Here is a 7,993-nt window from a genome sequence, read left to right as displayed (position 1 = left end):
GGCCAATGTGGTAACGTCCCTGACTGGCGAACGCTAGACTAAGGGTTCGAGTCCCTCCCAAACTCGTTGCTGCAACCTCACCATCCTTGTGAGCTAAGAAGGTCGGGTTAGAGGAGCCTATATGTCTTATCTACTGAGTCATCAGCAGCCATTGCCTGACCCTCCTTGGTCCTAGCTTGGGTGCTGGCCAGTTTCTAGGACATTGTCCTGCATGAGAGGGCAATGTCACTGTCCCTCGCCTCAGCCATTCATGAGCGGCCTTTAAACCTTTAAGCCTTCAAACAGTCCCCTCTTCCTCCTAAAAAAAGCCACTTACTTTGAAAATATGTCTGAACAGATGCCTATAGGTCTATCTGCTGAGTCATCAGCAGTCATTGCCTGACCGTCGTAGGTCCTAGCTTGGGTAGAGAGGGGCATGGGCGCTGGTCAGTCTCTACGGCATTGTCCTGCTTGATAGGGCAATATCACTGTCCCTCGCCTCTGCCATTCATGAGCGGCCTTTGGGGTTAGAGGAGCCTATAGCTCTATCTGCTGAGTCATCAGCAGCCATTGCCTGAGCCTCCTTGGTCCTAGCTTGAGTGGAGAGGGGCATGGACGCTAGTCAGTTTCTAGGGTATTGTCCGGCAGGGCAATGTCACTGTCCCTTGCCTCTGCCATTCATGAGCGGCCTTTAAACCATTAAACCTTTCAACAGTCCCCTCTTCCTCCTAAAAAAAACCACTAGCTTTGAAAATATGCGTCTGAACACAGAAGTCAAAAAAATGAATTTCCAGGATTCCCTGGATTATCTCGCGCAAGCAAACGGAAAGTTTTAGCACTGGATTTGCCCAAGGCACACAGATGAACAGAGTTGTCTGCAAGCAAGCACAAACGCGGCTTTCTGAAATATTGTGCGAGCAAATAAAAAGCCCTTAACGGGGAAACTTCCTCTCAAGTTTTTTTGTGTGCTTGGAATGTACTTTATTTCTTGAATCAAGCATTTCAGTTTTTTTTTATTTTTTTTTTATTTTTTATTTTTTTTTTTTTACGTTATGTTTTATCCCCTGTTTGTTTGTGTGTTCGTTTGCGAACAGCCTCCTGACCACAGTTTTAAGCGTTGAGTAATGATACTTGTTAAGTAAAATTTTTTTTTTTTTTTTTTTTTTTTTTTTTTTTTTTTTTTTTTTTTTTTTTTTTATTGCCTGTTTGTGTGTGCGTTTGTTTGTGAACAGCTTCCTGACCACAATTTTAATCGTTGAGTAATGATACTTGTTAAGTAAAATGCTGGAAACGATGAAAATTTTGGAAGGCCAAGGTCAAATTGTGTCTGTGAATTGTCTGTGAATAGCTTCCAGGCCACAATTTTAATAGTAGAGTAATGAAACTTGCATGGATTAACTGTTATGTAAAAAGCTGGAAATTATCAAATTTTTAAAGGCCAGAGTCAAAGGTCGAGGTCATGGACAAGCAAAATGTCCAATTCACGTAATCAGGCATAAGTTTGGACATCGTTATCACAGAGACTTCAAACTTGGTTCATATTCGAGTGTATGGAAATCCACGCCTATTAATACATGTTAAGATCAAAGGTCAGAGTCGAGCAAAAGGTCTAGAAATAAGCTGCTGCAGCGGAGGTCTGCCCTCTACTGAGTGCCCCTCTAGTTTAGAAATGTTTTAGATTTGCAATTGAAGGTTTGTTTATGGTAATATTTTAGTTTTGTTCTGTTTGAAGATGTAATAGTATAAGTTATAGCGAGAAAATTTCGTAGTTATTTAAAGGTGTTTGTAAGTAAAACAACAAATACAACAAACAACAACAACAACAACATCATCAACAACAACAACAAATGCAGCCGTTTCTAGGTCACTGCAGAACAAAGGCCTCAGACATGTCCTTTTTCATGTCTGGGGTTTGGCTACTTTTATCACCACGGTGACCATTGCAGATTGGTGCTGATGGGAGACTTGTCTGATTACTCACGGCAAACCAACCTAGTATGGATGTCCCTGACTAGTACAGCTTTGCTGATCATTGCGATACACAAATCAGAAAAGGCGAAATATAGTCATAATTCAAATAGTGAATTGAACCACTAAATGATAATACTAATAATAATAATAATAATAATAATAATAATAATAATAATTGTTGTTGTTGTTGTTGTTGTTGTTGTTGTTGTTAATAAAGCTCTGTAGTTTTAGATCAATGGTTTTAACATATATTTTAAGATTTAATTTAGATTAAATGTTGTTTAAGTGTTTTTCCTAATTCACGTAAACTTTTTCTTTCTTTTCCAGGTAGGCGCTGGGCATTGCTAGAAAGCTGTATTGGTGAGTAAAAACACAAGTTAGTTTCTCTCTCTCTCTCTCTCTCTCTCTCTCTCTCTCTCTCTCTCTCTCTCTCTCTCTCTCTCTCTCTTTACTTATCCTTTTATATATATATATATATATATATATATATATATATATATATAAATATATATATATATATATATATATATAAATATATATCTATATATATATATATGTATATATATATATATATATATATATATATATATTAGAAATTTTTGGAGAAAATAATTTCATCCATTTAATTAAAATGATAGTGTTTTTTAACGGTTTTTTGACAGATTTCCGTCTTTTTTTTTATTCCTCTCCTCTTCATTCATTCTCCGTTGGCCTCCCGTATTTTTCTCTTTCTTGTTTTCCTACTCTCCCCTCTCTTCCTCCTCTTCCATCTTTCTCCCAAATTTCGCTCTCCTCTTTTTCCTCATTTTCTCATCTTCCTCAAACTTCTCTTCCTCTTGCTTCTCCCATCTTCCTTCTAGTTCTTCCCTCTTCTCCTATTCCATATTCCTTCGTCTTCTCTCTTCTCCTATTCCTCTTCCTTCTCCCATCTTCCTTCCTCTTCTCTTCTTCCCTCTTCTCCTATTTCTCTTCCTTCTCCCATCTTCCTTCTCTCTTCTCCTATTCCTCTTCCTTCTCCCATCTTCCTTCCTCTTCTCTTCTTCCCTCTTCTCCTATTCCTCTTCCTTCTCCCATTTTCCTTTTGTCTTCTTCCTTCTCCCATTTTCCTTTTGTCTTCTTCCTCCTCCCTATCTCCCATCTTTGCCCCATCATTCTTCCCTCTCCTCCCATCCTTTTCTTCGTCTGCCCTATCTTCCTTTCATGATTCCTCCCTCTCATCCTATTACTCTAGGTTCTCCCATTTTTCTTCTCCTATTTCCTTCTTCTTCGCTCCCACCTTCTCCCTATCATTCTTCCTTCTCCTCCTATTCCTTCTCTTTTCCCCATCTTCCTTCCACTCCTCGTCTTCTTCGTTCTCCTTCCCATCCTTCTTCCCTCTCCTCCTATTCCTTCTCTTTTCCCCATCTTCCACTCTTTCTCTTCCTCATTATCTTTTCCATCATTCTTCCGTCTCCTCTCATTCCTTATCTTTTCCTCCGTCTTCCTTCCACTCCCCTTTTTCTTCCTCTGTCCCATCATTCTTCCTTCTCCTCCTATTCCTTCTCTTTTCCCCATCATCCTTCCATTCCTCCTCTTCTTCGTTCTCTTTCCCATCCTTCTTCCCTCTCCTCCTATTCCTTCTCTTTTTCCCATCTTCCTTCCACTCCTCCTCTTCCTCTTTCCCATCATTCTTCCTTCTCCTCCTATTCCTTCTCTTTTCCCCATCATCCTTCCATTCCTCCTCTTCTTCGTTCTCTTTCCCATCCTTCTTCCCTCTCCTCCTATTCCTTCTCTTTTCCCCATCTTCCTTCCACTCCTCCTCTTCCTCTTTCCCATCATTCTTCCTTCTCCTCCTATTCCTTCTCTTTTCCCCATCATCCTTCCATTCCTCCTCTTCTTCGTTCTCTTTCCCATCCTTCTTCCCTCTCCTCCTATTCCTTCTCTTTTTCCCATCTTCCTTCCATTCCTCCTCTTCTTCGTTCTCTTTCCCATCCTTCTTCCCTCTCCTCCTATTCCTTCTCTTTTTCCCATCTTCCTTCCACTCCTCCTCTTTCTCTTTCCCATCCTTCTTCCCTCTCCTCCTATTCCTTCTCTTTTTCCCATCTTCCTTCCACTCCTCCTCTTCCTCTTTCCCATCCTTCTCCCTCTCCTCCTATTCCTTCTCTTTTTCCCATCTTCCTTCCACTCCTCCTCTTCCTCTTTCCCATCATTCTTCCTTCTCCTCCTATTCCTTCTCTTTCCCCATCATCCTTCCATTCCTCCTCTTCTTCGTTCTCTTCCCATCCTTCTTCCCTCTCCTCCTATTCCTTCTCTTTTTCCCATCTTCCTTCCACTCCTCCTCTCCTCTTTCCATCATTCTTCCTTCTCCTCCTATTCCTTCTCTTTCCCCATCATCCTTCCATTCCTCCTCTTCTCGTTCTCTTTCCCATCCTTCTCCCTCTCCTCCTATTCCTTCTCTTTTCCCCATCTTCCTTCCACTCCTCCTCTTCCTCTTCCCATCATTCTTCCTTCTCCTCCTATTCCTTCTCTTTCCCCATCATCCTTCCATTCCTCCTCTCTTCGTTCTCTTTCCCATCCTTCTTCCCTCTCCTCCTATTCCTTCTCTTTTTCCCATCTTCCTTCCATTCCTCCTCTTCTTCGTTCTCTTTCCCATCCTTCTTCCCTCTCCTCCTATTCCTTCTCTTTTCCCCATCTTCCTTCCACTCCTCCTCTTCCTCTTTCCCATCCTTCATCCCTCTCCTCCTATTCCTTCTCTTTCCCATCTTCCTTCCACTCCTCCTCTTCCTCTTTCCCATCATTCTTCCTTCTCCTCCTATTCCTTCTCTTTCCCCATCATCCTTCCATTCCTCCTCTTCTTCGTTCTCTTCCCATCCTTCTTCCCTCTCCTCCTATTCCTTCTCTTTTTCCCATCTTCCTTCCATTCCTCCTCTTCTTCGTTCTCTTCCCATCCTTCTTCCCTCTCCTCCTATTCCTTCTCTTTTCCCCCATCTTCCTTCCACTCCTCCTCTTCCTCTTCCCATCATTCTTCCTTCTCCTCCTATTCCTTCTCTTTTCCCCATCATCCTTCCATTCCTCCTCTTCTTCGTTCTCTTCCCATCCTTCTTCCCTCTCCTCCTATTCCTTCTCTTTTTCCCATCTTCCTTCCATTCCTCCTCTTCTTCGTTTCTCTTTCCCATCCTTCTTCCCTCTCCTCCTATTCCTTCTCTTTTCCCATCTCCTTCCATTCCTCCTCTTCTTCGTTCTCTTTCCCATCCTTCTTCCCTCTCCTCCTATTCCTTCTCTTTTCCCATCTTCCTTCACTCCTCCTCTTCCTCTTTCCCATCCTTCTTCCCTCTCTCCTATTCCTTCTCTTTTCCCCATCTTCCTTCCACTCCTCCTCTTCCTCTTTCCCATCATTCTTCCTTCTCCTCTATTCCTTCTCTTTCCCATCATCCTTCCATTCCTCCTCTTCTTCGTTCTCTTTCCCATCCTTCTTCCCTCTCCTCCTATTCCTTCTCTTTTCCATCTTCCTTCCATTCCTCCTCTTCTTCGTTCTCTTTCCCATCCTTCTTCCTCTCCTCCTATTCCTTCTCTTTTCCCCATCTTCCTTCCACTCCTCCTCTTCCTCTTTCCCATCCTTCTTCCCTCTCCTCCTATTCTTCTCTTTTCCCCATCTTCCTTCCACTCCTCCTCTTCCTCTTTCCCATCATCTTCCTTCTCCTCCTATTCCTTCTCTTTTCCCCATCATCCTTCCATTCCTCCTCTTCTTCGTTCTCTTTCCCATCCTTCTTCCCTCTCCTCCTATTCCTTCTCTTTTTCCCATCTTCTTCCATTCCTCCTCTTCTCGTTCTCTTTCCCATCCTTCTTCCCTCTCCTCCTATTCCTTCTCTTTTCCCCATCTTCCTTCCACTCCTCCTCTTCCTCTTTCCCATCCTTCTTCCCTCTCTCCTATTCCTTCTCTTTTCCCCATCTTCCTACCACTCCTCCTCTTCCTCTTTCCCATCATTCTTCCTTCTCCTCCTATTCCTTCTCTTTTCCCATCATCCTTCCATTCCTCCTCTTCTTCGTTCTCTTTCCCATCCTTCTTCCCTCTCCTCCTATTCCTTCTCTTTTCCCCATCTTCCTTCCACTCTCTTCATCCTCTCCCATCATTCTTCCTCTCTCCTATTCCTTCTCTTTTCCCATCTTCCTTCCACTCCTCTTCATCCTCTTTCCCATCATTCTTCCCTCTCCTCCTATTCCTTCTCTTTTCCCCATCTTCCTTCCACTCCTCTTCATCCTCTTTCCCATCATTCTTCCCTCTCCTCCTATTCCTTCTCTTTTTCCCATCTTCCTTCCACTCCTGCTCTTCCTCTTTCCCATCATTCTTCCTCTCCTCCTATTCCTTCCCTTTCCCATCTTCCTCCACTCCTCCTCTTCCTCTTTCCATCATTCTTCCCTCTCCTCCTATTCCTTCTCTTTTTCCCATCTTCCTTCCACTCTGCTCTACCTCTTTCCCATCATCTTCCCTCTCCTCCTATCCTTCTCTTTTCCCCATCTCCACTCTTCCTCTTCCATTATCTTTTCCATCATTCTTCCGTCTCCCCCTATTCCTTCTCTTTTCCCCATCTTCCACTCCTCTTCCCCGTTCTCTTCCCACCATTCTTCCCTCTCCTCCTATTCCTTCTCTATTTCCCATCTTCCTTCCACTCTCCTTTTTCTTCTCTTCCCATCATTCTTCCTTCTCCTCCTATTCCTTCCCTTTCCCATCTTCCTTCCACTCCTCCTCTTCCTCTTTTCCCATCATTCTTCCTTCTCCTCCTATTCCTTCCCTTTCCCATCTTCCTTCCCACTCCTCCTCTTCCTCTTTCCATCATTCTCCTTCTCCTCCTATTCCTTCCCTTTCCCATCTTCCTTCCACTCCTCCTCTTTCCTCTTTCCATCATTCTTCCTCTCTCTATTCCTTCTCTTTTCCCCCATCTTCCTTATTCGCTCCTTCTTGACTTACGACTTCCTATCCTCCAATCTTCTCTCCCCCCCCTTCCCCCTCCCTCCCCCCTCCCCCTCCCCCTCTCTCCCCTTCCCCCTCCTCCTCTCATTCATTGTGGTTTCCATCATTAGTCGTCATTTATTTCTCATTTCGACCCGATGCCTTCGTTACTCGTTGGGTTGTGGGGTTTTGGAGCTTTTCTTATTGTTGTTTTTTCTTTATCTTGTTGTTTTTCCTTGTTTTCTTGTTTTTCTTTTTGTGCTGATTTTTTTTTTCTGTTGTTTTATTTTCTGATTTTATTTTCTTTTTGTGTTTTTCTTTTTTTTCTTGTTTATCTTTCTTCTTTTCTTTTTTGTAGTTTTTGTTTTTCTTAATGTTATTTTTAATTTTTTTTAATTTTTTATTATTGTTGTTTTTTATTTCTTTTTCTTTTTGTTGTTTTCCTTTTTTATTTTCTTGTTTTTGTTTTTAGTTTTTATTTTCTTTTTTGTTGTTTTTCTTTTTTGTTTTGTTTTTCTTATTGTTCGTTTTGTTTTTCTTATTTTGTTTTTTGTCTATTGTTTGTTTTTTCTTTTAGCTTTTGTTTTTCTTATTGTTTTGTTTTTTGTTTTTGTCTCTCATTTTTTTTAGGGACTGAGATATTGTGGATAAAATAATACTTTTTTTTTTATCATTTATTGCTTATATTCTTTTGTAAATGAGTTTCATAATCCTATTTTATTTCAATTTCTCTTGACTTTTTGTTCTATGTTTCTTTTAGTTATTTTCAATTTGAATTTAGGTTTCTTTCGTTTTAAATGTTATTCTCCCGAGTAACTTGATCTTAATAACTTAGATGATTTTAAGATAGAAATTGGCTTGTGACAGGTCCAAATCAACTTGTATATCAATGTAGCCACCGAAAAAATAACATCTAGAAAAATAACACAAATATACTTCTTTCATATCTGTAGAAAATATACTTCAAGTAAAGCCATAGAGTACCTGAGTTAGTAATATTTATGTATGATTAAATAATTTTTTTATAAGCTTGTAGAAAGTTATGTTCAAACCAGGGGAGTAAAAACCCTAGAGTTATAATGATTCTATCCTCCCTGGACAAGTTATCAATGTTGT

At 41.1% G+C, this 7,993-nt stretch overlaps 1 pseudogene; it reads right to left on the bottom strand.

Moving 5' to 3' along the window:
- Positions 1-3,406: 3,406 nt before the first annotated feature.
- Positions 3,407-6,550, bottom strand: LOC137633922 (cilia- and flagella-associated protein 251-like; annotated as a pseudogene).
- Positions 6,551-7,993: the final 1,443 nt, after the last annotated feature.

This window comes from Palaemon carinicauda, chromosome 3 (genome assembly GCF_036898095.1).
Source record: "Palaemon carinicauda isolate YSFRI2023 chromosome 3, ASM3689809v2, whole genome shotgun sequence".
Classification (NCBI taxonomy): Eukaryota; Metazoa; Arthropoda; class Malacostraca; order Decapoda; family Palaemonidae; genus Palaemon; species Palaemon carinicauda.
Note: the sequence above shows the minus strand (reverse complement) of the source record. Positions and strands in the feature narration are given on the sequence as shown.